General features: G+C 50.3%; 1 protein-coding gene across 1 annotated transcript in view; it reads left to right on the forward strand.

Moving 5' to 3' along the window:
* The window catches only part of LOC144668732 (uncharacterized), a 434,727-nt gene that overhangs the window by 304,583 nt on the left and 109,979 nt on the right, over positions 1-20,165 (forward strand). The window lies entirely within an intron of this gene.

Genomic DNA, 20,165 nt, shown 5'->3' on the forward strand with positions numbered 1-20,165 from the left:
ATCTCCCCCTTAATCAGCCCCCTGTGTGACTCCTACCTTCTGAAACTCCTGCCTCCTCTCCCCATGTGTAAAGTCTTTCCCTGCCCCTTCTGCAGCTCACTTCCCCTGCTGTGGGTCCATCAATTCACCTGTGATTATTCCTTGAAGGCTTAAATAGCGCAAAGCGAAAAAATAAACAGAAAGAAAACTGGAGAAAGGCAGATAGAAACCTAAACCCTCAGTAAAATGACCACCGGGAATCCCGTTTAACCGTCAGAATGATCGCGCAGCCCAAATTACACGCATTATCCCTGAATTATAACAAGATTTTAGGCAGCTTCACTTTAGGACTTTTCATTTCCTCTTGTGGGGCTCCTGTTCCTCACACACTGGAGGCTAACATGTAAGTTTTAGATTGCAAGGCTGGGCTACTTTAACCCCAAGATTTTCTTTTTGAAACTCCAGGCCCACAGTCCAACAGGAACTGGTTAACCGGAGCCACCGAAAACCAGGGTCCCGGAGAGGAATTGAAATCTCGGGGTAAGAAACGGACACAAACTCACGTGGGCCCATGGGGCACGGCCTTGGAGAAGGTCTCAGGAAACTCCTGAAGAAGAAGAGTCCTTGTCCCAGTCTGGATCTTCAGATTGCAGGTTTCAAAATAAAAATTCTTTGAGGGGTGGGGGAGAAAATTAATTCCATTAAAACAGAGAGCAAAGAACATTTTCAAACAAAATAACGCAAGAGCCAATGATTCACTCTCAGTTACAACTCAGCAACATCCAAATACAAACAAGTCAAAGAGTTATAAAGCAGATTGAGACAGAGGGAACACACACGCACATTAAACCAGAGTGGGGACTAGCTCCGCACTCTGGAGGCGGTTTTCGGATTGGGTTCCTAGCCAGGTATATCCTGAATGAGCAGTTTGCAGACTCCACCCCTGGCATGTTGGGATGTCTCTCAATCTGCTCCCCAGGAGGCCTGTCCATTGATATGTTAATCCCAGGGCAGGACAACTTTCTGATTCTTCCTGTCCTTTGACGTGTTCATCCCAGGAAAACAATGTTTCAGCCATTTTCTGGTTAAGGTTAAAACTTTAACTCATCTTGTCGGGAATGTCACTGCAGTTCGAAATATCAAACACTAAACCCCCAACACAAGACTGTGCAAAGCATGTGGATTGTTACTGAGATTCCGTCTGTGATTTTTAGTGATGTCAGTGTGGATTGTGTAATCTGTGTGTGTGTGAGTGTTGCTGGTCCCATAATGTAACGCAAATGTCTCCTCGCAGCCTCTCAGTACGCCACTCATGGTCTCCTGGTACTTTTTGGATTGTCTGGAGAAGACATTGAAAGAATTAGATTTAAACAATGCTAACACTAGCTGCACTGCGACGAGTATATGAGAGCTTATTCTTATCCAGGGGTGTATGTCCGCATTCAGCCCCCATTCCCACACTTGCTCCCACCATGTCGGATCTCTCAAGTGCTCTTCCATATCATTGATTAGCCTTTTAAACACCGCCTGTAACACGTAATGCTGATTCCTCACCTTTCGTAAGACACCTTTCAACTTTGTCAGACTTTCGGGAAGGTTGGGAATTGGGGCCTGCTTAGGTTCGTCATAGTGTTCCAGGGCATGGTGGAGTGTGTCGGAGGGGTTGACTGAGACCTGACCCCTTTGTTGGACGTACATCATTCACGCGTGTCTGATAGTAACTGGGAGCCGGGGTTCCCTTGTATCCTGAGCGGGTGTGATGGTTTTCTCTGTGGGTAATTTCTAATATACAACCCTCCGTTCGGTTGTACCCGCATTTGTCCAGCACCCCCCCCCGTTCCAACTGGATGGGAGCTAATTGTGAGGCTACCTTTCCTCCTGCACCCGCTCAGTGATTCCCCGTGTATGCCCTCATTCTTGCATATGGCATGCATATCTATGGGGTAGTACCGGAGGGAGTCATTGTCTCAGATTAACCCAATGTTCTCCACTTGGTACTGAGGGTGTGGGCCCGTGTCTGCTGTGACTGAGGGGATTGCCCATACCTATCACGTTCATTTGGTTTGAGGTGCACTTCTGAATCACCGCATACACCCTGGTCACTCCTTTCAATGTACATGCGTCGATGACGCCTGGGTTCTTGTCCATCCCCCACAACCGGGCACTGTTGATCCAGCCCGGTACCTCCCCACTTTGGATCTGGCCCAGATTGTGTCTTAATTGCCCGATCATCCACCGGCCGTAAGCTGGCTTTTTTGGGTGCTGTCCTCTTGTCGTTCCTCCCTTTCTGTTAATTGGCTGGTGGCTTTAGCATGGGTCTCTATAACGTGTACGCTTTCCAATACAGATGCCACACTCTTGCCCCCTAGGGCCGCTGCCGTTTCACCACCCCTCGCTACTCTTATGAGCAAGCTGCCTCATGATCCCTTTAAGATTCGTGACCTCGGAGTTGATTCCTTGAATGTCGAGAGAGTTTACCAGGGAAGTCCCTGTGTTCACCCTTGTCAGTACATTGTTAACTAACTCTCTCTTCTGGTGGTGCCCTGAATCTAGTGGCTCCCGTGGCGTCGGCCGGCTGATTAATCACAGCCTTACTCAGTAATTTGTACAGTTTTCGTAGGGGCGCTTGGTTTCTGCAATACTCTGGCAGTCGCATACCTGCCAGGTTCACAATTACCTGTACAATTTCATGTTTAACATTATCATACAAGAGTTCACCGTCCGTATACAGTACCAGTCCATTCTGTGGCCCAGGGGTCATGTCTGGGCAAGATAGTCTCTGTGGTGTCGTCGTGTCCTGTGATAGCAGGGTGGTGTCGGTCCGGGGGTCCGCCGTTGCAGTCAACTCTCCGTGTTTGGCCCTCAAGATCCAATGCCAGGTATCTGTCATTCCCAAGTCTTCCTCCCCGGGACAGTGACCCCAATTGTTGTTCTCCTGGGGTGTGAAGGTAAATTGCGAAAAATCTCTCACACACTGTAGCTTTCTCCTTTACGTCCCTCCTTGTGCACAGCCCACGGTGACCCTCCCCGTAGTTGAGGATTCCCCCTTTTGTCTTTCAGATGGCCGGTCCTCCAGATCGGGAATGAATCCTAAACCACTTGGCCTACACAGTACGGACTGCTCGTTGCCCGTTTTCCCCCCGCTGCCTGGTAATTTAGTCTTTCTTACTTACATCATACCTTTTCAGTTGCGACCAGTGTTTCCACCTAGCTTTTCCCTTCATATCGGCGCAGGCACGTGAATAATTCCGTACGGTCCAGTCCATTTTGGGGCAAAACCTGGTTGGCTAGGGGTGATTTGAACAAACACCATGTCTCCGACCTCAGCCGGTGGTGACGGGAGTCCCCCTTTTGTCCTCTCTTCTAAATCCCTGATAGCCTGTTGGTCCTTCACTTCCTGTTGTAATTCCTTTAGCTGTCCATCCAATTGCTTAATATCGTTTTTAATTTTATCTCTGATGGGTCCCATATCCTCACTTCCGGTGGCTCTGCCCTCTGGCAAGCGCATCGCCCTCCCGGTCAGCAACTCATAAAGGGGTTTATCTTAAATCCAGCATTTTTCAGTGTCCTTATGACTATCAGAGGAGAGCTCCGATGTGGCCCCTTTCCGATTCTGACGCTATTAGGATATCATCTGCATATTATAAGATTGTACTGTTAGACTCTACGTCGCACGGACTCAGCTTCTCACTCGTGACCCGATGGAAGATGTTGGGGCTGTTGTGGAATCCCTGTGGGAGCCTCGCCCATGTTCACCGTCTCCCTCCCACTGTGAAAGCGAATTTATCTTGGGATTCCTGGTCCAGTGGTATCGACCAAAATCCATTGGCTACATCTAACACTGTAAATATTTTATGTTCGGGTTTTTACAATTAAAGCACACCTCGGGTTTAGGAACGGCTGCTGCAGTGGCCACCATTTCAGTGGGGTCTGTAACCTCACTGCCGACACCTTTATCTTAGTTTTCCCTATGTGGTTATCTACCCCGGTGGCCCATCTTCCTCGATCATATGTGTTCTTGTCTACTAGCCCGGGCCCGGTGTCTAGGATCGCCTGGTGGGCCCGGTGTCTAGGATCGCCTGGTGGGCCCGGTGTTTAGGATCGCCTGGTGGGCCCAGGCCTGGTGTTTAGGATTGCCTGGTGGGCCAGGCTAAGGCCATCCTTGTACAATTGCATAATCTGTACATCGTCTCGGTTCAGCGCAGCACCTACAACCCTGTAGTTACAATATGCCTCAAACCTCCGATTGCCATATTCATGGGCACTCTCGCCCTTTTCTTGTTTTACTCCAGTCACTGTATTCCAATTAACTGGGGCTTGCCCTAAGTCTTGTGCCATTTCTGCTCTAAAGGCTCGGAAATCAGCTTGCTGCTGTGCCTGGTCTGCCTGGTTGTCCGGGCACCAGGGGCACATGCTCTATCTTAATTGGGGCCACGGGTTACGGGGGTGGTGATTCCCAACCCGCTTCCCGTTGTTCCTCATATCCTGCTGCTTGTTCCACCAGCCCGTTCCAATCTACATTATCTGCGTATTGTGCAGCTACTGGTGGCTGTGGTAAAGCTGCCGAAACTGACATGAGATTTTTTGCCTGGACCAGCTCTTCATTTTGGGATTTGTTGGCCAACATTCGATTTACTTTCTTACTTAACACTACGTGTTGTCTTAACATTAGGATCCAGGCTTCATCATCTTTGACTTTTTTCTGATTATCCCACCATTTTCTCTGATCAGCGGGTGAGTCAAATGGGTTCCAATTGTTCTTTCTCATTTTGCCTATCGATTTCTTATTTTTGTCAGCTCAATGCTGTGTCAAGGATCCCTCTGGTCCCCACTCGAGTTTGTCACCACTGGCCATCTCTGGGTAAGACGGTCGGGGTATAGTTGTTGTCAGCGGTACGGTTCTTACCCTGGGTCCTTTCTGACCGAACTCGTTACTTGCGGCTAATACCGGATGTAATTATAACAATCTATAAGACAAGCGAACTACCCCACCCTTACCACCCCTTGAACTATTGCCTGGAGCCCAGGTTTCTGATACGTGGGGCGCCTGACGGTTCCTGGATCGGGACGGAGTCGGATTTAGTATGAATAAAAATGAATTCACACTGACTCATCCCATTTCCCCGTCGGTGTCCTGCATCCTTCGGGCCCTGCTCGCAGCACCAATTGAAAGGTCCGAGGAATACTCTGGGACAAAATTTCAACACTCGGAGTCCAGATGCAATATTCAAGTGGTTCCTTTATTACACATGCAGGGAGAAAATGCTGGGAAATTCGGGCGCTTCTCCACCGAGGTTGAAATGAGCACAGTTTATATATCTTTTACTATCAGTTACAACTTAATGGTATTCGTTAGACAAAGGCCACAGCACAATGACCCCCCCCGGTGGGCTGATAATTGTGTTCTTGTACAGTAATTGCAGTGCAGGGACTGGGCATTGTCCTTTTGAAGATTGCTATCAGACGGTGCGAAATGGGCTTCCCCATCTCTTGATTGAGTTATCCCGTGTCCCCGCCCGTGTGTCTCCCATTTCCTAACTGCAAATTTACAGCTGAGCCCTTTGTACAAGTTTATAGCTTTCATGTAAGGCTGCGACTGTTTGTGTATGCTTTGGTGCCTTAGCTGCTGGTCCTGGCTAGTACTTTAAAATAAATCCAAATTTTCTGCATCTTCAACGTCGATGTCCTTTTGAAGTTCAAGACTATGCTCATCACAGTTGACAACATTTTGAATCTTTGTATCAACTGCAAATGTTGAAGTCGTGCCCTGCAAACCACAGTCTAGAGCATTAATATATATCAGAAAGAGCAAGGGCCCCACAACTGACCCCTGAGGAACCCCACTACAAACCTTCCTCCAATCTGGAAAACAACCATTTATCACTACTGTTTCCTGTCACTCAACCAATTTCTTATCCAAGTGCCTACTTTCCCTTTTATTCCAGGAGCTAGAATTTTGCTCACAAGTCTGTTGTGTGGCACTGTCTCAAATGCCTTTTGAAAATCCATATACACCACATCAACAGCATTTCCTTCATCAGCCTTCTCTGTTACCTCCGCAAAACTCCAAGTTAGTTCAACATGATTTTCCCTTGATGAAGCCATGCTGACTTTCCTTAATTATCCTGCACTTGTCTAGGTGATTATTGATTTTATCCGGTACTATAGTTTCCAGAAGTTTCCCTACCACTGAGGTCAAACTGACTGGTCTGTAGTTGCCAGCTTTATCCTTGCAACCCTTTTTGAACAAGGGTGTAACATTCACAATTCTCCAGTCCTCTGGCACCTCGCCGGTGTCTAAGGAAGACTGGAAGACTCGGATGCATCTCATCCGGTCCTGGTACCTTATCTGTTTTAAGTAAAGATAGCCTTTCCAACACCACCTTCCTATCAATTGTAAATTCTTCTACTGTACCAGTTACCTCCTCTCTCACCTCGGCCTGGGTAGCATCGTCTTCCTTTGTAAAGACAGACGTTACTTGTTCAATACCTCCACTATTTCTCCAGCCTCCACGTGCAAGTCCCGTTTGTTGTCCCTAATCCGCCCTACCCTTTCTTTTACCAACCTTTCTTTTTATATACATGTTGATAGAAGACCTTGAAATTCCCTTTTATGTTCGCTGGAAGCTTCTTTTCAGGCTCTCTCCTTGCTTTTCTTATTAGTTTCTTCACTTCCCTTTTGGTCTTTCTATATTTAGCCTGATTGTCGATTGTAGTTTCCACCTGACATATGTGCACTCCTTCCATTTCAACCTCACCTCCATCTCTCATCATCCAGGGGCGTTCTGGATTTATTTGTCCGACCTTTCCCTGCAAGGGAATATACCTTGACATTGTCTACAATACTTTCTCTCTGAACATGGTCCATTGTTCAGCCACTGTCTTTTCCGCCAACATTCGATTCCAACTCACTTGACTCAGGTGCATTGTCATCTCATCGAAGTTGTCTTTCCCCCAATTAATTATCCCTGCTCTGGATTGTTCTCTGTCCTTTTCCATGGGCAATCTAAACCTTATGATACAATGATCACCGTCCCCTCGAGGCTCTCCCAGTGATATTTGACCACTTGGGCCAACTCATTGCCCAGAAGCAGGTCCAGCAGTGCCTGCCCTCTGGTTGGATTGGAAAGATGCTGCCGCCGAAAATGATCTTAAGCACATTCCAGGAACTCTGGCCCCTCTTGTCCCTTTGCACTATTCCTATCCCAGTGTGAATTTGAATAGTTGAAGTCCCCCATTACGATTACTCTATAATTCTTGCACCTCTATGAAATTACTTTGCAAATTTATCTCTCCACATCCCTTCCACTAGTTGGCGATCTATATACTACACTGATCAATGTCATTGCAACTTTTTCATTCCTTAGCTCTAGCCAGAGAGATCCTGTCCTTGACCCCTCTGGGACATCCTCTCTTTCCAGTACTGTAAAGCCACCTTTAACCAATATCGCCGCTCCCATCCACCCCCGGCCGTTTCCCCCCTTTCCTGTCTCTCCCAAACACCGAGAATATTTAATGCCCAGTCCTGCCCTTCTTTGAGCCAAACCTGTCGCATCGTGGCCCTGCCTGCTGTTTTGGGAACTCTGGCCATCATGTCAGGGTTAGGTTCCCCTCTGGAACTGGTGCTTTCCCCTCTGGATAGCTAGCTGTGTGCCTGCCGTCAGCATTGCTGACCTGGGCTTGTGGATTACTGGATGTCAGCTTTGCCTCAGCTCCTACATCTGGTTCATCTGCTGCTTATGCCTTTGTCACCAGAATCCTTTTCGACACATGGAGAATTTGTGCCACACAGTACTGCTTCTGGCAGCTGGAGATTCGCACGGTTTCCCTTCTCGGCAATGACAGTGTACAGCTTGGGGTAAAATGGTGTATCCGTTCTCCCTCAGATTCTTTTGTCTCAGCAGTATTTGATCAGACTGTCTCGTGCCCCCCCACCGCCCGCCTTCAGTGGTCTCCATAAAGCTTTGCAGCAGCCTCTGCATTTTTTCAGCATCATGATCTCAGACCTCCTGATCTACACTGATCTCCCTCAGCTCTGGCATCTTGCTGTTGCTTTGTATCCAAGTAGCAGCTCAGCTGGTCTCTTCCTGTTGTGTGTGTCTGTGTGGAGTTGTTCAGTACATGGCCACTAAGTTTTTTCAGGGTTTTAACCTCCAAATCCACTCACCCAATATTAGTTTGTTCTTTTGAGACTTTAACCATTCAGGCAACAGAACACAATCTAGTAATGTAACTCAGGAACGCTTATTAAGCACCAAAAATAAGAATTAACCAATTAGGCAGTGAATTTACTGACTTAATACAGTTTTTACTTCTCCATTCAAGCTAGGCTCACTTGCTCTCTCTCTCTCCCGTCTCTCTCCCCCTCCCCCCTCTCTTTCTCCCTCTCTCTCCCCCTCCCCCCTCTCTCTCTCCCCCTCCTTCCCCCTTTCCCTCTCTCTCCCCCTCCCCCCCCCCTCTCTCTTTCTCCCTCTCTCTCCCCCTCCCCCCTCTCTCTCTCCCTCTCTCTCCCCCTCCTTCCCCCTCTCCCTCTCTCTCCCCCTCCCCCCTCTCTCTCTCTCTCTCCCGTCTCTCTCCCCCTCCCCCCTCTCTCCCTCTCTCTCTCTCTCCCCCTCCACCCCTCTCTCTCACTCCCCCTCCCCCCCTCTCTCTCTCTCCCCCTCCCCCCACCTTTTCTCTATCAGTTCTGTGGTCTTCTGCTCCCAGTTCAATCTTCAAATTCATAGTGCCTGACAGCTTAAAGCTGGTGCTTTTAACTCTTTCCAAAGTACAACCCATGTGCATGATGAGTTCTATTTTTGGATTATGTTAGGAGAGTGTGGTGCCCAACACTACTGATTAACATTTAGACTCATTCACCTAAATGTTACAAATTAATTTTTAAAATAGTGAAAGTGCAAATTGGTACATAGCGTCATAGAAATTACAAAGTTACAGAAAGTACAAACAGTCTACACAAATGCATATATCAGTGCATAGAGATTACTGCTGTATTAAACTTAAGGTAACAAGGTTACCTTGAGGTCACCCCACCAGCCTCTGCATTCGAAGGATCATCCTCCGCCATTTCCGCCAACTCCAGCATGATGCCACCACCAAACACATCTTCCCTTCACCCCCCCGGTGGCATTCCGCAGGGATCGTTCCCTCCGAGACACCCTGATCCACTCCTCCATCAGCCCCAACACCTCAACCCCCTCCCACAGCACCTTCCCATGCATCCGCAGAAGGTGCAACACCTGTCCCTTTACTTCCCCTCTCCTCACCGTCCAAGGGCCCATACACTCCTTTCAAGTGAAGCAGCATTTCACTTGCACTTCCCTCAATTTAGTCTACTGCATTCACTTCTCCCAATGGGAGAGACCAAACGCAGACTGGGTGACAGCTTGGAGGAACACCTCCGGTCTGTCTGCAAGTATGACCCAGACCTCCCTGTCGCTTGCCATTTCAACACTCCACCCTGCTCTCATGCCCGTCCTTGGCTTGCTGCATTGTTCCAGTGAAGCTCAACGCAAACTGGAGGAACAGCACCTCATCTTCCGACCAGGTACTTTACAGCCTTCCGGACTGAATATTGAGTTCAACAACTTTAGATCATGAACTGTCTCTTCCCCTTTTTCCAGTAATTTATATGTATTTTTCTTTTCCCACCTATTTCTATTATTTTTCAATGTATTTCCATCCATTGTTTTATCTCTACCTTTTAGCCTATTTCGATCCCTTCCCCCCACCCCACCCCCACTAGGGCTATCTGTACCTTGCTCGTCCTGCTTTCTACCCTTAATGTCACCATTAGCACATTTCTTAGCTAATATCACCACCGTGAACACCTCTTTGGCCTTTTGTCTATGACATCTTTTGGCAATCTCCACCTATCACTGGTCCTTTATCCAGCTCTACCTGTCCCACCTCCCCTTAAACCAGCTTATATTTCACTTCTTTTCTATTTTTTCTTAGTTCTGGTGAAGAGTCATACAGACTTGAAACGTTAACTGTGCTCCTCTCCGCAGATGCTGTCAGACCTGCTGAGTTCCTCCAGGTATTTTTGTTTTTGTTTTGGATTTCCAGCATCTGCAATTTTTTGCTTTTATCTTAAGGTAACAAGGTACAGGTACAAGATATAGACTAATATATCACAGGTTCATAAAGAATAAAAGTCACAGGAACTACACAGCTACAAAAACCGATTACAGAACTTCACTAAATTTACAGAGACGAGGATGGTTATATATTTACAACACTCCCAGTTTAAAAAGACTAAGCTGGTTCTGATTAATTGTTTAGAACCTTGCAGTTGTTTTACTTCACACAATAAACCTTTTAAATTTCTTCATTTAAATTTTGAAATGCAATCTGAATTTCAATTGCTAGGAAGCACAATGACGCTACATTCTAATCGAATCAACATTGACTGACTTCAGAGCACTGGCTTGGGGCCGTGTGGTGTGTCCACTCGATCAAGTGTGGATCTGACTTTTAACAAGGGCCTAGTCATGTGATGCACTAATGTCCTGTATTGACTACAATTCAGCAAAGTCATGTTGGGTTAATTGATGAACATACTTCGATTGGTTGATCACTAAACATAACTGAACTACAAGCTAATTATTAAAGCTAAACTTTCTACAAATCCCCACCCTGAGGATAAAAGGCTTCAGCATTTGATGGCTCACATAACAATTCTGTCCCTGCTTTTTGGAGCAGCCCAGCTCAAATCAGTTGTGCCTCTCTGAAGTCTCCGGGTGAGGTGTTTGTTTTTTTGATTGATGGGATGTGGGTGTCGCTGGCTCGGCCAACATTTATTGCCCATCCCTAATCGCGTTTAGCTGGACTTTTCACAAACCTTCACTCCCTCCACCACCGATGCACAGTAGCAGCAGTGTGTACCATCCCCAAGATGCACTGCAAAAATTCACCAAGGCTCCTTGTACTGCACCTTCCAAACCCACCACCGCTACCACCTAGAAGGAGAAGGGTAGCAGACACATGGAATCACCACCACCTGGAAGCTCCCATTCAAGCCCCTCACCATCCTGACTGGGAAATATATCACCTTTCCTTCACTGTCACTGGGTCAAAACCCTGGAACTCCCTCCCTAACAGTGCTATGGATGCACCTACACCACATAGACTGAAGCAGTTCAAGAAGGCAGCTCACCATCACCTTCTCAAGGGTAACTAGGGATGGGCAATAGATGCTGGTCTAGGCAGTGATGTCCACACCCACGAATAAGTCTTCACCCCTTTGTAGTGCCAGGTTAGGCCGCATTCACTGAGCTACGATGATCTGTGAGACCCTCTGGGGATTGGACTGGAGCGTTCTGCCAGATCTGTCGAGGCTTCAGAATCGCATCTTCAAGATGCCAATATTCTCCTCTACCAACGTGCAGGTAGCGGTATGAGGCTCACTAACTTAACTGTTTAATTGATGTCTAGATGTCTTCTAGAATTCTTATCTGCCTGTGCTTGGTACAAGTTAATTTTAAAAAATGGTGAAAGTACAGAGTGACACGTTGCCTTACAGAAATTACAAAGTTACAGAAGGTACATACAGTCTACAGAAATACATATAGGCCAGACTTTTCACCTGGGCGGGCGTGCGCCCGACTTGAACAAGTGTAAAATGACGGGCGATGGCGGCGGGCGAGTGTCCTGGTGTCATCGCGCACTCGTGCGATATTTCGCTCGGCGGACCCACGCAGAAGTCGGAGCCGCGCCTGCCATTGATAAAGAGGCCAGTTAAGGCCCTTAGCAACTCAGCTGATGCTGATTGAATGTTCCCCGTGCGACTTGTCAGTCCTTGCACAGGCAGGTGGGCAGCCCACAATTCGCTAAACCTCATCCACGTGCGGCGTAAGAAGGGTCAGCAGCATTGTCGATGTGAGTAGTGAGGAGTTTTGGAGATAACTTGCTGCTGGTGGCTTATTGGTACTTGTCAGCTGAATCTCTGATCGGGGCTTCATTCAGAGCATTTCCACACGTCATTCCAGGACTCGTTGGTGTCTTCCAGGCCCCCTGAGGATTCGGATCGTGTGGACCCTTCCAGGTATCAGACAGCCTTGTGGTCTCTGCTGGAGGCACCTCCTCTGAGGAGGGAGGGGCAGAAGGGGGAGGAGGCCAAGTGTCCCAATGCAGGTCCAGGGGAGTGACCTGCGGGAGGAGAGTTGCAGGCACAAGGGGCGCAGGGCCAGCAGGTAGTCCAAGGCACAAGGGGCCGCAGAAGATGCCACTATCCTGCTGCCAGGGTTTACAGGCAGTGATGTAGCTACTTCAATATGTCTGAGGTGCAATGCTGAAGGTGGCTCCATCGTTCCAGCGAGACTGTGACCTCCATTTGTCAGATGATCGGGCCTGAGATGACCTCCGACTGCGTGGATGGACACTTCATGCCAGTGGCTCTGAAGGTCACTGTGGCCTTCAATGTCTATGCCTCTGGCTCTTTCCAGGGCTCAGTGGAGCATCTGTGTGGAGCCTCCCAATCAGCTGTCCACAGTTGTGTCAAGCTGGTGACAGAAGCTCTGTTCAGGCGGGTATTGACTTCACTCATTTCCGTAAGACGAGGCCAGCCAGGCTGAGCGAGCCAGAGGCTTTGCAGCGATTACTGGGATGCCCTCCCATCCTGGGTGCGCGTGGGTAAGCCGGATGCCTTCGTCAACAGGAAGGGATTCCCCTCCATGAACGTGCAGATAGTGTGTGACCATAGGATGCAGATTCTGCAAGTCTATGCAAGGTACCCAGGCAGACCCCATGTCACTTACATCCTGAGACACTCCCAGGCGTCAAGGCTATTCAGTGCTACAGCCCATCTGGATTGATGGCTCCTGGGCGACTAGTGCTATCCCCTGAAAAGGTGGCTCATGATGCCTCTCCGTCATCCAAGAGCAGCAATACAACAGGAGCCAAGCCTCCAAAGGGGGGTGGTAAGAGAGGACCAAAAGACTTCAGAAGATGCGCTTCCGATGCCTGGACCGTTCGGGGGAGCACTACAATAACCCCCCAGAGCGGGTGTCACTGATAGTGCTTGCATGCTACGCTCTCCACAATCTGGCAATGGCAAAGGGGGACCCACTGGAGGAAGAGGATCTTGACACAGCTCCATAGGCCACAGATGATGAATCCCGGAGTGAGTCCGAAGAGGAGCACAGTGAGGAAAACGCTGAGGGTGTGGAGGGAGACTCAGTAACGTCTATGGAGGCAGGGATGCCTTGATCCAACGCTCCTTCAGCTAGGCTGCCAAATAAGAACTACCACCTCATGCCAGGGCTGCCACCTCCATCCTGGATCACAGAAATCACCCTTTCCTTGGGCCCCAAGATACACTCAGTGCCTGTGCAATAAAGTTTTGAGCCACCCACATCCAGCATTACATACCGGCGTACCCTGCACCTACAAAATAAATGAAACAGACACACGCCAATAACACAAAAGCAAATATAATTTAATGTTGGAAGTCACATAGTATTGAAGGGAACAATATCCGCTGTTGGTGGTCACACCATTAAAACAAGATAAACAAAACAGGGAACAATAGATGACCGGTGACCAGTCCCTCTTGTTCTTAAGGTGCTTTAAACTTGCGTTTACGGGTGCTCTCCCCTCACTGGCACCGACATTGGAGACAGCCTGCTGACTCTGCTGTCCTGTTGGCCTTGATGATCTTGGTGTCATCCTCTGGCCAGTGGAGCCTGTGCTGGCCCCGCCTGGGAGGGAGCGGCCAGTGCCACGGCTGGCATCGTCCCAGTCATCGCAGCCTCATCAAATGTGACAGTCACTGGCAGAGGGATGGAGGAGCTGCTGCCATCATCCAGAGCGCCCTGAGAGGAGCCCGCAGAGACAACAAGAAGGTCGTGATCCAACGTGAGGTCGCTGTGCACCTCCCTGCTTGCTGCTGATGGATGGGCAGCTAGCTGGGATACTGGGTGCCCCATCCACTTCCCACACTGACACTGACCACTTGAGGTTAGCGTCTGTGTGAGGGCTTGCAGGCCTGAGCGCAACCCCAGGAACCCCTGATTCTGTCCCTGGAGCAGCCTCTCCATGAGACTCACCACTCTCCTCATGGAGGCGGCAGTGCGCTCAACCATGAGGGTCAACGCAGTGCCGCTGCTGCACCGGAACTCTTCCACAATGGAGACCACGGCACACATTCCCTCATTTATCCCCGCCAGATCCTTCCGCATATCCCACTCTCTGCCTCTGCCTGCACCTCAAGCGAGTGTGAAGCACAGTCACCACATGGTCCCATTGCGGAGTCCGAGTAAAGAGTGGCTCCACCGTGAGGATTCTCAACTGTGGCTGGTCTCCCTTCTCCTCAAACACCTTCAGGAACTGGGCACAGGCAGCAACATTCTTGAAGGTCACATTGAAGTATCCAGCGCTGGGCAAGTCCTGCAGACAGTAGGTCTCAGCAGCTTCAATTCCACAGGATTCCAAAAGGACTCTTTTAATGAAGAAGGCTCAGCCAATGGGTGTCCCTCCTTCGCTGTCCTTCACTGCCTCCCTAACGCTGGTTTGGGGCTTGACTGGTTGCAGCCATCACTCCTGTTCGGCACTGAAGCCTCTTCAAAGGAGGACAAACAACCACAGAAGAGCCTCCAATACCAAAGGGCAAAAAGGCCAAAAGCTTTGCTGAAAAGAAATGATACCCACAAAAACTACATTTGCACATATGCAGAAGCAACATGATCATGGTCTCTCCCTGCCAGGTATCAGCCCGAAGGACTTGCTCAGTTTCTCCAGCATTTTCATTTTTTACTCCCAATCATTTTATGATCGGCTGCCCATCTGGGCTTGAATGTGACATATTAAAGTGATAAGGACAGTGGGTGAAGGGGAGGTTACATCGCGCTGCCCAGTAACAGGAGGTGGTGGGTGGGTGTTGCTCGGGGTTGACTCTGGGGCTCCTGTTAGACTGAAACTTTATTAAACCAAACAATATCTTTTATATTCCAATTCAAACCAGTTAAAGTTAACAAAAGGCCAAAGTCTGTTCCCACTGGTGGACAATCATAGATTTGGAAATTAAAATGCATGTTGTTTATTTCACATCACTGTTCACTGTGTTTTGAATATCACCTCAAATCTTGTTTCTAACAACACTAATAATAATTTTGGAGATAAAAAGTAAAGATATTTGCCTTTTACCAAAAGAATCACCATGATCTTTCCAATCACTGGTGAGAAACGAACATTGGAATTACTGGATGGAAAGAAGACTTGGGGCAGAATTTTTTGCACCGGCGTTCGGGCGCATGCCCAACACGCTCGAGCGTAAGGTGACGCGCGAAGACCTTGGGCGAGCGTCCCAACGTCATCGCACACTCACGGATAGTTCAGTCAGCGGGCACGCATGGGAGTCAGAGCCGCTCCCGCCATTAATTAAGAGGCCAGTTAAGGCCCTTAAGCCAAGTGACACCGATTTAACGTTGCCAGTGCAAGTTTGCGCTCATCGCTCGGGCAGCCGACCATTCGCAAACCTCATCCACGGGCGGGATAATAAGGGTCAGCAGCATTTCCAGTGTGAGTAATGAGGGGTTTTGGCAATAGTTTGTTGCTGGTTGCTTATCGGTACTTGGCAGCTTCATCTCTGTTCAGGGCTTCATTTCAGGACTCACTGGTGTCTCCCAGGCCCCCTGACGATTTTGATCGTGTGGCCCCTTCTAGGTATCAGACAGCCTCCTGTTACCTTGGTCATGGGGATTGTGGTCTCCGCTGGGCAGCATCTCCTCTGAGGAGGAAGAGAGGGGCAGAAGGGGGAGGAGGCCAGGTGTCCCAATGCAGCTTCCAGGGGAGTGACCTGCGGGAGGAGAGTTGCAGGCACAAGGGGCGCAGGGCCAGCAGGTAGTCCAAGGCAGAAGGGGCTGCAGGTGCCGCCACTATCCTGCTGCCAGGGTTTACAGGCTGCGATGCAGCTACCTCAATATATCCAAGGTGCAATGCTGAAGGACCTGCAGATCTGACTGTGGGTGGACACCCCATGCCAGTGTCTCTGAAGGTCACTGTGGCCCTCAACTTCTATCCATTGGCTCTTTCCAGGGCTCAGTGGGAGATCTATGTGGAGCCTCCCAATCAGCTGTCCACAGTTGTGTCAAGCTAGTGACAGAAGCTCTGTTCAGGCGGGTATTGACTGTCATTCATTTCTGTATGGATGAGGGTAGCCAGGCTGAGTGAGGCAGAGGCTTCGCAGTGATTGGTGGATGCCCCCATGTCCAGGGTGCCATCCCCTGACACACATGTGGCCATCAAGGTGCCAGTGGGTAAGCCGGGAGCCTTCGTCAACAGGAAGGGATCTCACTCCATGAACGTGCAGATAGTGTGTGACCATAAGATGCAGATTCTGCAAGTCTGTGCAAGGTACCCAGGCAGCTCCCGTGACCCGTACACCCTGAGACTCTCCCAGGCGCCGCGGCTTTTCAGTGCTCCAGCCCGGCTGGATAGATGGCTGCTGGGTGACAAGGGCTATCCGTTGAAAAGGTGGCTCATGACTCCTCTCCGTCACCCAAGAACAGAGGCCGAACAGCATTACAACAGGAGCCACACTTCCACAAGGGTGGAGGGGATAGAGAAGACCATATCTTCAGAAGATGCGCTTCCGATGCCTGGACTGTTCAGGGGGAGTACCACAATAACCCCCCTAGAGCGGGTGTCACTGATAGTGCTTGCACGCTGCACCCTCCACAATCTGGCAATGGCAAGGCGGGACCCACTGGAGGAAGAGGATCTTGAGGGAGCTCCACAGGCCACATATGATGAATCCCGTGGTGAGTCAGAATAGGAGCGCAGTGAGGAGAACGCTGAGGGTGTGGAGGGAGACCTCTCTAATCTCCGGTGTGGCAGGCACACCAGGGATGCCTTGATCCAACGCTCCTTCAGCTAGGCTGCCAAATAAGAACTACCACCACATGCCAGGGCTGCCACCTCCATCCTGGATCACAGAAATCACCCTTTCCCTGGTCCCCAAGATACACTCAGTGCCTGTGCAATAAAGTTTCGAGCCACCCACATCCAGCATTACATACCGGCGTACCCTGCACCTACAAAATAAATGAAACAGACTCACGCCAATAACACAAAAGCAAATCTAGTCTGATGTTGGAACTCACATGGCTTTGAAGGGAACAATATCCGCTGTTGGTGGTCACACCATTAAGTAAAGAAAAACAAAAAGAGAAACAAAAGATCACCCATGACCAGTCCCTCTTGTGCTTAAGGTGCTTTAAACTAATGTTTACAGCTGCTATGCCTAGGTGCTCCCCACTCGCTGGCACCGACATTGGAGACAGCCTGCTGACTCTGCTGTCCTGTTGGCCTTGATGATCTTGGTGTCATCCTCTGGCCAGTGGAGCCTGTGCTGGCCCCGCCTGGGAGGGAGCGGCCAGTGCCACGGCTGGCATCGTCCCAGTCATCGCAGCCTCATCAAATGTGACAGTCACTGGCAGAGGGATGGAGGAGCTGCTGCCATCATCCAGAGCGCCCTGAGAGGAGCCCGCAGAGACAACAAGAAGGTCGTGATCCAACGTGAGGTCGCTGTGCACCTCCCTGCTTGCTGCTGATGGATGGGCAGCTAGCTGGGATACTGGGTGCCTCATCCACTTCCCACACTGACACTGACCACTTGAGGTTAGCGTCTGTGTGAGGGCTTGCAGGCCTGAGCGCAACCCCAGGAACCCCTGATTCTGTCCCTGGAGCAGCCTCTCCATGAGAGTCGCCACTCTCTCAATGGAGGAGGAAGTGCGTTCGGCCATGAGGGTCAACACAGTGCTGATGCTCCACAGGGACTCCTCCATACTGGAGACCATGGCACGAATACCCTCGTGTATCTCCGCCAGATCCTCCCGCACATCCCGTTGGACATCCAGCATCTGTCGCCTAATGGACAACTCCAGAGACTCATCATCAGCCCTGAGCACTCTCTGCCTCTGCCTACACCTCAAGCGAGTGTGAAGTGCCTTCACCAATGTGCACTGAGATACTATCTGCCGAACTGATGCCCACCGAGGTGCTGGTATCTGCGCTGGTGTCTGGTTCAGAGAGTGGGTGTGGCGGATGTGCTTGGGGAGCATGGTGGTCCTCTGGGGTCAGGTATAGCTCCTGGGGGTTGTGTGCTTCGCTGCTTGGTGGCAGACCTAGGGGAGAATGAGGACAAGTCATTAGTTTAATGCATGCCAGGCACCCTGGTGAGACAATGGCGATGTGCATCATGGTGCCATCATCATTCAGTGGCCTATGGAGACTCCAGTCTGGAGGCTACCATGAATAATGAGACTACATGTTTGCACCATCCGACACTCTCACCTCAGTGCACTGCACTCTTACCTTCACCTGGCACTCCCAGCCTCTCCATGGCTGGTTAATTGAGATGCGTGGCACCTCTCAAGCTCCAAGTCCTCCTGCTCATTGTGGGAGAGGCTGAGAAGGTGTGGGGGTCCTCCGCCTGTCCGTGACCTCTCAATATTGTTATAGGATATCTTTTCCTGAAAGGACAGAGGAGCATTGATTGGTCCACTCTCTCCCTGCAGCACCATTGCAGCCTGGCCAACCCCACCTGAGGAGCACCTCACAGGGCTCATCCGAGTTGGGGGCCTCATGCCGCAAGGCACTCAGTCCAAGCAGCCAGGACTCAGCCCCTGGGACAGCTCCGGTGTCGTAGACAGTTGGCAGTCACACTGTAAAACCCCTGAGCTCCACGAGGAGACGGCCAGCCCTTAACATTTCACCACACTGACCCATGCCAACATGGTACTCGCCCTTCCTGAGCGCAGCAGGTCATTAAACCACATCGTGGCTGCTCACCCGGGCTGCCACCTCCTCCCATGCCCTCTTGCTGAGGTGCAGTGGCCTCCTCCTCCTATCTCTGGGGATAAGGGTGTCCCTCCTGGCAGCCACCCCCTCCAGGAGGACGACGAGGCACTCGTCCGAAAAACAGGGTACCGAGTGACCAGCCGACCTCCTCTCCCGCCTGGTCTCTGCATCCTCGTTTGCAGCCATGTCCTTGCAGCAACTCTGACCCGGGCAGCCTCCCTGGCGCTGCCTGCGTCGTTCTTGAACTGGCTGCCGGGTCGCCATTGGACCCAGCGGCCAACAGGCCCCCGCCTGCCCCTTCTCAAACATTTCTGCAGCTGGCGTTCACGCTGGGGGGACAGTTAAGGCCTTAATTGGTCCGCACAGTGTGAAATCGTGGTCACAGCCCACTCGTGGGCAGTGGTCCATTTCCCAGCCGCTCCCGCTCACCCTGCAAATCCTGCCCAACGTGGGCAAAATTCTGCCCTTAAGGTTCATCCAGTTCACCACCTGTGGTAGTTGCATGATAGGATGTTGATGGAGTTGTTCACTAATCACAGCGATCAAACTCTTATCAATTTGTCTCCAACAGGCCCAGGTATAAGGTGAGCAAAACTCCCAGGCCAGAATTTTGAGCTCGGTGTGCAGGCGCCCGCCCGACATGCCCGACTGTGATATAAAGCGAGTTGACCTCAGCCGAGCGCACTCTCAGCATATTTCGCTAGGTGGGTGCACGATGGGGTCGGAGGCGCACCGTCCATTAATTAACTGGCCAGTTAAGGCCCTTGAGACACTGAGTGTCCCGGACTTTACGTAGCCCGTGCGATTTTCAGGCTACCGCATGGGCTAAATGTGCTGGCGTGCAGGCCACATTGACAAAAACCTCATCCACGAGTGGGGTAAGAGGGGTCAGAGAGCTTGTAAATGTGAGTAGTTTGTAGTTTAGGATATAACTTGCTGCTGGTTGCTTGTGTGAATAAGGCATCTTCATTTCGCTTCAGAAGTGCTTTGACAGAAATAAGAGGCTTCAGTTCAGGACTCAGTTTTGTTTTCCAGGCTCCCGGAGGATTCATAACATTTGAGGCCTTCCAGGTATCAGACAGCCTTGGCTTACCCTGCGAAAAGGGATTGTGATCTCCGCTGGAGGCCCCTATTCTGAAGAGGAAGAGAGGGGTAGAAGAGGGAGGAGACCAAGTGTCCCTATTCAGCCTCCAGGCTGACCTGTGGGAGGAGAGGCACAGGCACATGGGTGCGGGGCCAACAGGACGTCCGAGGCAGAAGGGACCGCAGAAGATGCCACTAACCTGCTGCCAGGGTTTAAAGACGGCGATGCAGCTACTCAATATGCCTGAGGTGCAATGCCAAAGGAGGCTCCGTGTCTCAAGGGAGACAGTGACCTCCACCTG

Source organism: Cetorhinus maximus, chromosome 28 (assembly GCF_964194155.1).
Source record: "Cetorhinus maximus chromosome 28, sCetMax3.hap1.1, whole genome shotgun sequence".
Classification (NCBI taxonomy): domain Eukaryota; kingdom Metazoa; phylum Chordata; class Chondrichthyes; order Lamniformes; family Cetorhinidae; genus Cetorhinus; species Cetorhinus maximus.